Raw genomic sequence first — 8,263 nt, 5'->3', positions numbered from 1 at the left:
GGCTTGGATGAAATAAAATCAATTAAAACTCACTGTAGTGCCAAGGCCTTTAAGAGAGGAAATTTGACAAGAAGAAAACCTTATTGTGGCATTGTCTTCTTTTATCCAAGGCAATGTACCATCACATGTTATACCTGCATCTCAAAAGTCTATTCAGGCCAAAGAGACCTCTCATCCTATAGAAATCAAAACTAGTAGGAGAGAAGGTAATAGCCATATACAAAAGAAGACTAGTCCACCAAGGCCAATACCTCCATCAAAGAAAAGGCCACAAGATAAATCCAAGAAACAGGTGGATTTTGAGCCAAGTACTAGTGCTAATTCTAAGAAGTTCAAGGATAAGACAATTATTTAAGGAGAGGAACTCATAATGCAAGGTGGAGAGCTCAAATTATGTATCTTACATTTGAAAATAAATATGCTTAAGAGATATGTAAATGACCATAAGATTGTCAGAGATAATTTCATCTCCCTTCTTATCAGGCAAATACAACATGCTCCCATAGATGAGAGTATTGGGCTTAGACCGTTAGAGGTGCAAGAATCCATCAAAGGACATATTAATAACTTGAAGAGAGAAGTGAAAATAAGTCTTTATTCTGCAGTTGTTCCTTTGGTGGCTATGATGAATCATTACCAGTTTCTAGAAAAAGAAACCTTTGACATATCCAAAGCAAAGATATATAGCTATTATATCATAGGTGGCTCACACTTAGCTAAAGTAAGAAGGAAACTTCTAGAAGACATGCACATCACTTTAAAAATATTAAGATTTACAAGATCAAATATTCCGCATATGGGAAGATAAAAAATTAAAAGATTAGAAGTTAAAGTAGGATCGAGATGATGCAAATGTAATTTTGAAGGGAAAGTCGAAGAAGATAGATGTGTCCATTGAATAGCTCGATGATTATATAAAGTTATTACCATGGCACTCTCTTCAAGGCATGAAGGATGAGAGGGTGCTTATATCCACCTTATCCAGGATAATAGCAAAGGAACTCTCCTTATATGAGATGGTCAATGAATTGAACTCGTAAGTTTTCTTTTTAATATTTTTATCTTATTTTATAGTATACTCCTTCAAATACTAAGAAAATACTTCTCTTTGCAAACATAAATTTTATATGAAAACACAATAGATGATGACAAAGTGCCTCAATTGTTCTTCATGGGATGAAGTCACTCATGATTATCTAGGCTAGTGTCTAGTTCTATGAATGTACTAAAAGATTTTTCCTAGCATTCAAGGATTTGGTAAGTATTGATGCTTCTTATCTTAAAATATAACTTATTTGTAGTGTATCAAGAGTAATAGTTTTCTTTTATGTTTGTTCAAAATTCTCAAATGTTATATAATGGCAAATAAAGAGGAAAAAAAGAAAGTGGTATGTTAACAAATGTGAAATATTTGAATGTATAATCCAACAAAGATATAATAAAGTACTTGAAAGTCTAAAGAAAATATGATGAAATAAAATTGATGTCCTACCAATACAACAATAAATAAATAAATATAAATCCAAATGATATAGGAGTAAAGGGTATGATAAGATGTCCATATAAAACTTTAACTCTTAATAGCAAAACCGAATATCTATGAGTAAAGAAAGTTGAAATCCCTAATTGAATATCCCATTCTACATAATCCCTCCTTAGCCCAATGCTACAAAAGGAAATAATTATAAATTATATGAACCCTTGAATGATACATAAAATGTTAGCTTGTTTAATAAATGACTTCTTGTCCTTCCAACATCAATGGACTCTCCATAAGCCATATAATCCTATTTTGTGATGTTTACTCATTATTTGACCTCATCACCAAACCACTAGTATGCCCATACTAGAAAAAAATAAGAACACATGTCTGACATACTTCCCTTGGAACCCTCCTTGCTATTCATAACTTATTGGATGAGAATTCATAGCTAGTCAATTATGCTTATACGCTTTAATGTATGAATGATTAGAAATATCACAATGTGAGAGATAGAAGGTATACCATCCATATTCTTCATGAGGTATTCTCCAACCTATGAAAAAAGCCTACTTCTCAAATGATCACATCTTTAAGAGGATTGGCATAGATTTTTCATTGATATTATTTCGTGGTGGAGTCAAGAAATGAAACCATATACCAAATAGTTAATGAAGAAGAAATGAAAGAACCTGAAGAATGAGATGGAGGAGGATCTATATAAAAAAAGGAACAAAGTGAGGTGGAATGTTCATGGGTGATGGCAAGATCAACCTGGAACTTTGAGGTGGTGGGTGGGTTTCATTTAAGGGATACTCTAATAGTAAGTAGCATCTATATCATATGTATGTTTCTTAAATTTCTTTTACTTTCTTAGAAATTATTTTATTGAACTTACAAGTGTATTGTGATAGTTTTCTAAAACACAAATATTTTGGTGGAGCTCAAATACATCAAGTAAGAGAAAGTACGGAGCAAGGTCCAAATTTTTAGCACATATTGATAACTTATGGGCTTCTAGGATATTGTAAACTCAACAATTAATCTCTATGCTCTATTCTTAATGGAGTATGGAGTAAGTCTAGACTTTTAGTACTCATCGACAACTTATGGGCTTGTGGGGTATGGTAAGCTGAGACACATTAAGCAAGAGAGATTATGTAGCAAGGACTTGATTTTTAGCACTCATTGACAACTTATGGGCTTGCGGGGTATGGTAAGCTCAATGTTCAATCTCTATGATGTGTTCTCTATAATGGAAGTCTAGGTCATAGAAACTTAAATTCTTTTTTTTTGTAAAATGTATATAGTGAAATGCTAAGAGAGGATGATGTCTTAGACTAGAAATGTGTTAACTAGAAGTTGTTACACCATGAGTGATAGTGATTGAGGGTCATCTACTTAGCTTGCCAGTACCTCATATATCTACTTAACATTGTATCTAGTTTATTTCATTTGTACACCATAAAATTTGAAGGTGAGGCTCAATACACAGATAATTGTTTTAAAAATTATATAAGTAATATAATTTTATCATTCACTTTTCCATATGTTTATTTGCTTTCATGGAATTCAATTCCTAATTGATTAAATAGAATATACATTTAAACATCCATATGAGATGGATATTGCTGGGCATTAGGCAATTGAAGGTGCCAAGTCATTACATATTTTTCCTAGTGATGCATTAGAATAAGCATTAAATCATTCATTATATATATTATGTTTGCATTCATATGTGTGTCGCTATATGCATCATTGTTTGTAATGCATATAGTGATGCAAATAGATGACATATATAGCACCATTTTCATATCAATTTATATATTGATGTTCATTGAGCTAGAGAGAATTCACATATCTAACTTCTCCTAGAATAATAATATCAAGATAAGCATCACAATTTCCTCCATGGATTGTTTTGTGTGTGTGTGTGTGTGTGTGTGTGTGTGTGTGTGTGTGTGTGTGTGTGTGTGTGTGCGCGTGCGTGCGTGCGTGCGTGCGTGCATTGTCGAAGGGTTTTTGAAAGAAAAGTCGAGACCACATAGGTCCTTGAGAAATTCCAAGATAGAAGATCAATCAAGCGAATAAGAATAGAAAGCCAAATTAGCTTGCAGTAGCAACTTTGGGTGAAGATGTAATGACATTTGTGGCTCCAATCTGCTCAGCATATAATCCAAGGTTCTTACTGTAGGACTGCGAAATAAACAACTCCATCCCACGAGCAACAAATCGTCTTACGGAACTGGCATCATCATCAAGACTGCCACTGGCAAAGCCCTGATAGGCCACATCAAAGAAAGCAGTGTGACCTTTCTCTTGAATAACATCATCAATGATCTCCTATTGCTCTGGAGTAGGATCAATTCCTGTGGGATTGTGTCCATAGCCATGTAACAGAATGATTGAACCTGCAAGAGCAGCCTTAATATCCGATATCATCCCATCAAAATCTAGATCAACTGTCTTTGGATCAAAGTATCTATACTATGACCATGGAACACCAGCATCATTCAAAATATTCTTGTGGTTTCGCCAAGTTGGAGAAGAAATAAGCACTTTTGCTCCATGTAGGTATCGTTGGATGAAGGCCGCTGCAAGCCGAAGAGAACTTGTTCCTGAGAGCGACTGACTTGTGGCCACTCTTCCTTCTTTGATCACTAGATTATTAGCTCCAAGAAGTAACTCTAAAATGACTTTGTTGAAAGCTGCTAACCCCTCAATCGGAAGATATTCTTTTTTCTCATCCTTCTCTAACATAAGCTTTTCAACCTTCTTCACAACATTCAAAACATAAGGCTGTAGGTCCTCTGTCCTGTAAGCTCCCACCCCTAAATTTAGCTTGAAATCGCTTGTGTCTGCTTTGAATGCCTCTCTCTAGTCCTGTTCCTCTTTCTGAAACTGATAAAGTCTTCTATGGTCCAGAGTAACATCAACACATCGTTTTTCATTTATCTTTGAGAGTATCAAGAATGCAGCACATTATAGCATTGAATCCATCCAAATGTGCGACGTTCTTATGCTTGTTGTGTCAATCTGGCAACTCTGAAACTCCTCTTCAATTCCCTGTTTGCGTTCTTCAGTTGCATGTACTTCTCTCTGATCTCGCAGGCAAAGTACAGTTCTTAGTATTGCGTTGTAAATCGTACATGGCTTTTATGCATTCCTTCAATTCTGAGGCCCTGTTGCCTCAATAGTGTTCCAGCGTTTCCAGATTGACATGACAAGCATAAGAACATCGCACGTTTGGATGGATTCATCACGCTATAATGCACTGCATTCTTGATACTCTCAGAGATAAATGAAAAACGATGCGTTGACGTTACTCTCGACCATAGAAGACTTTATCAGTTTCAGAAAGAGGAACAGGACTAGAGAGAGGCATTCAAAGTGGACATAAGTGATTTCAAGCTAAATTTAGGGGTGGGAGGTTAGAGGACAGAGGACATGTAGCCTTATGTTTTGAATGTTGTGAAGAAGGCTGAAAAGCTTATGTTAGAGAAGGATGAGAACAAAGAATATCTTTAGATTGAGGGGTTAGCAGCTTTCAACAAAGTCACTACACAGTTACTTCTTGGAGCTGATAATCCAGTGATCAAAGAAGGAAGAGTGGCCACAATTCAGTCACTCTCAGGAACAGGGTCTCTTCGGCTTGCAGCGGCCTTCATCCAACGATACCTACCTGGAGAAAAAGCGCTTATTTCTTCTCCAACTTGGGGAAACCACAAGAATATTTTGAATGATGCTGGTGTTCCATGGTCAGAGTATAGATACTTTGATCCAAAGACAGTTGGTCTAGATTTTGATGGGATGATATCTGATATTAAGGCTGCTCTTGCAAGTTCAATCATTCTGTTACATGGCTGTGCACACAATCCCACAGGAATTGATCCTACTCCAGGGCAATAGGAGATCATTGTTGATGTTATTCAAGAGAAAGGTCACACTGCTTTCCTTGATGTGGCCTATCAGAACTTTGCCAGTGGCAGTCTTGATGATGATGCCAGTTCCGTAAGACGATTTGCTCCTCGTGGGATGGAGTTGTTTATTTCGTAGTCCTACAGTAAGAACTTTGGATTATATGCTGAGCGGATTGGAGCCACAAATGTCATTACATCTTCACCTGAAGTTGCTACTGCAAGCTAATTTGGCTTTTTATTCATCTTCAGTTATTGGCAGAAATAAAAATAGAGACTTCACATCATTTTTTCATCTTGCTTATTCGCTTGATTGATCTTCTATCTTGGAATTTCTCAAGGACCTCTGTGGTCTTGACTTTGCTTTCGAAAACCCTTCGACATCTTTGGTGAACCCGACATGAAAGTGTCGCATTTAAAAAAAAATTCAGGATGGGAGATACTTCAACATCAATTTCAGCCCCTTCTACGATTCCTGCTTTGTCCTCTACTTCGACTCCATCATTCACTTCTACTTCAATTACTTCTACGGATGATTTAAAGTAGATTTTGCAAGATATGTCTATGTATATGCAGCTTCAAAATCAGAAGCACAATTGTATATGCAATAGCAGCAGCAGTTACATCAACAACAGTTGTCTCGGCAAAGGCAACTATATTCGGAGCAAGAGAATGCAATTAGCGCGACTAAGGCGATTGAACCAGTTGAAAATGAAAAGAAGCTATTTGGTGGCCGTAATGTATCAACTTATTTGAAGACGTATGAGATTAAGATGGGATTTATTGGAGTACCAATAGGACTTATGAGTAAATATTTTCTTCGCCTTGTCACACCCGCCTTGAGGGTAAAAGTGACTGATCTTTTCCTTCAAAATTTGCATTGGCAAGATTTTAAGAAGGCCTTGAAAGAGGAGTATTTTCTTGATGACTTTAGGATGGCTACATGGTGGTCATTCCGAGAGTGAGTCTACATGCAAAACAAAGGTCTAGCTGCTTCAGAATTGATACGAGAATTTGAAGAGAGGTATAGTCAGCTTGATGCTATTGAGCAAAGAGCATTGGATGTTGAGAAAGTTGAGCTTTTCTTGCAAGCTGCAGATCTTGCTCTTCATGAAGAATTAGGAGAGCTTCCTAAGGATCACACGAAGCCTATGGGTCTTAAAACAGATTGGCAAGATGCCTAGGATGCGGTCTCGACTTTGACCAAGAGGCGGATATGGAAGACTTGCCTACAGAATGGATCCATGACACCGACTCCATCTTCTGCTCCTATGTTTGCTTCTACCCCTGTCATTTCTTCTCTTCCTTAGCTAGTTACTTGGCCTATGCCAGTGGCTACTGTTTCTAATCCTCCTGTTCCTCCTGTTCCAAGACCGATGCCAACTCCTTCTGCTCCAAAATCATCCGCTCCTTTGGTTCCTTCCTCTCTTGATGACATAATCAAAGGCATAATAGATTTGACATTGGAGTCAATTAAAGCAGAATTGGTGGGAAAATTGAAAGAGCAGTTTGCTTCGACTATGCCTACTATTTCTTCTAGTGCTCCTAATGCACCTAGGAGTGCTTCTAGTGCACGTAGGAGAGATCGAATATCTATTTGGTGTGATAGTACGGACCATCAGCATTGCAGGGATTGCGAATCTTTTCAAGATGCAAGGAGGAAGAATTTGGTATTTTGGGGACAAGATGGCAAGATCTGGTTGACTGAAACAGGAGCTCCGCTTGCTACCAATTTTGGGAAAGGTGGAATGAAGAAATTAGTAGATGATATGGCTACGCATACTTCTTATGTGGCAGCTAGAGGAGATGCTTTTGCATATGGAGTCCAGATTGAGAAAGGATTAGAGAGTTAGTCAGCATTATGGACCTATGCTATAGAGATGGCAAACAAGGGGAAAATCTAGCAGACTATTTTGACTAGTGCAGGTTCTAGCATCAGATCTGAGATAGATTGGGATTCGCCTGTTGACAGGTACACTATTTATGCCTACTTGGCTAAGTCTCAAGGAGTAGATGTACTTGTTGAGGAGAAGCGTAAGAGAGATGAAGAGAATCCAAATGCAGCTAAGAAGACTAGAGGGGGTGAGTTTGTTACTCCACCTGTTGCAAGGCCGTCTTTAAGACCAGGGCCAAAACGACAAATGGAAGATGCTCAAAAGAAAGAAAAGAGGCAGGAGACTAGACAGAGAAAGCAACCAGGATTTAGATTAATGTCCGATATTGAGACATCTACGGACATGAAGAAAATCTTTAATGACAAGATACTTGGCAATGAGGTGACTTTTACTATTTTTGAGGTTTTGGGCATCTCGAAAAGAGAGTTTCAAGATCAGTTCCAAGAAGTCCTGAAGAGGAAAAGACATACATTGCCTACTATTGATACACAAGGAGTTTTGATTGGGGAGTTGGATGAGGATGAGGATGAGGTTATGGTTGAGAATGCTTCTGTTTTTCCGCAGACAGAGAAGAGGGTTCAGCCTATGCATTATGCTGAAACTAATGAGCCTATCTTGGTACCGCGCAGTCACTTTTCATGGAGTCATTGGGCTAGGGCAACTATAGAAACAATTGTAAAAATTGGAGAGAAATAGGTGCCTTATGTTGCTTTGGTGGATCGTGGTTTAGTGATTAATCTCATAGTTTGTGGATTTTATGAAAGTAATAGATGGCCTATGGATGCAGAGCATGGGTGGCATATGAGAGCCGCCAACAACACTGTAGGTGATTTGTATGCTGCCTGTCCCAGTGTCAAAAACAAAGTTGGTAGGAGGAGAATGGCCTATGGCATGGTTGCAAGAACTTGAGGTATTATTCTTTGCTTTTGGTATTAATCCTAATGACCAAATGTTACTTGGGGTGTTTAATA

The 8,263-nt window shown here is 37.6% G+C and overlaps 2 pseudogenes; one reads left to right on the top strand and one right to left on the bottom strand.

Moving 5' to 3' along the window:
• Window positions 1–3,586: 3,586 nt before the first annotated feature.
• On the bottom strand, window positions 3,587–4,702 carry LOC148037784 (aspartate aminotransferase P2, mitochondrial pseudogene; annotated as a pseudogene).
• On the top strand, window positions 4,701–7,518 carry LOC148037783 (aspartate aminotransferase P2, mitochondrial-like; annotated as a pseudogene).
• Window positions 7,519–8,263: the final 745 nt, after the last annotated feature.

The sequence above is a fragment of the Lygodium microphyllum genome, chromosome 4, assembly GCF_053477565.2.
Source record: "Lygodium microphyllum isolate KBCC chromosome 4, Lygodium_microphyllum_v1.1.10, whole genome shotgun sequence".
NCBI classification, from domain to species: domain Eukaryota; kingdom Viridiplantae; phylum Streptophyta; class Polypodiopsida; order Schizaeales; family Lygodiaceae; genus Lygodium; species Lygodium microphyllum.
The sequence above is the reverse complement of the archived record's forward strand: the minus strand, read 5'-3'. Positions and strand labels throughout refer to the sequence as shown.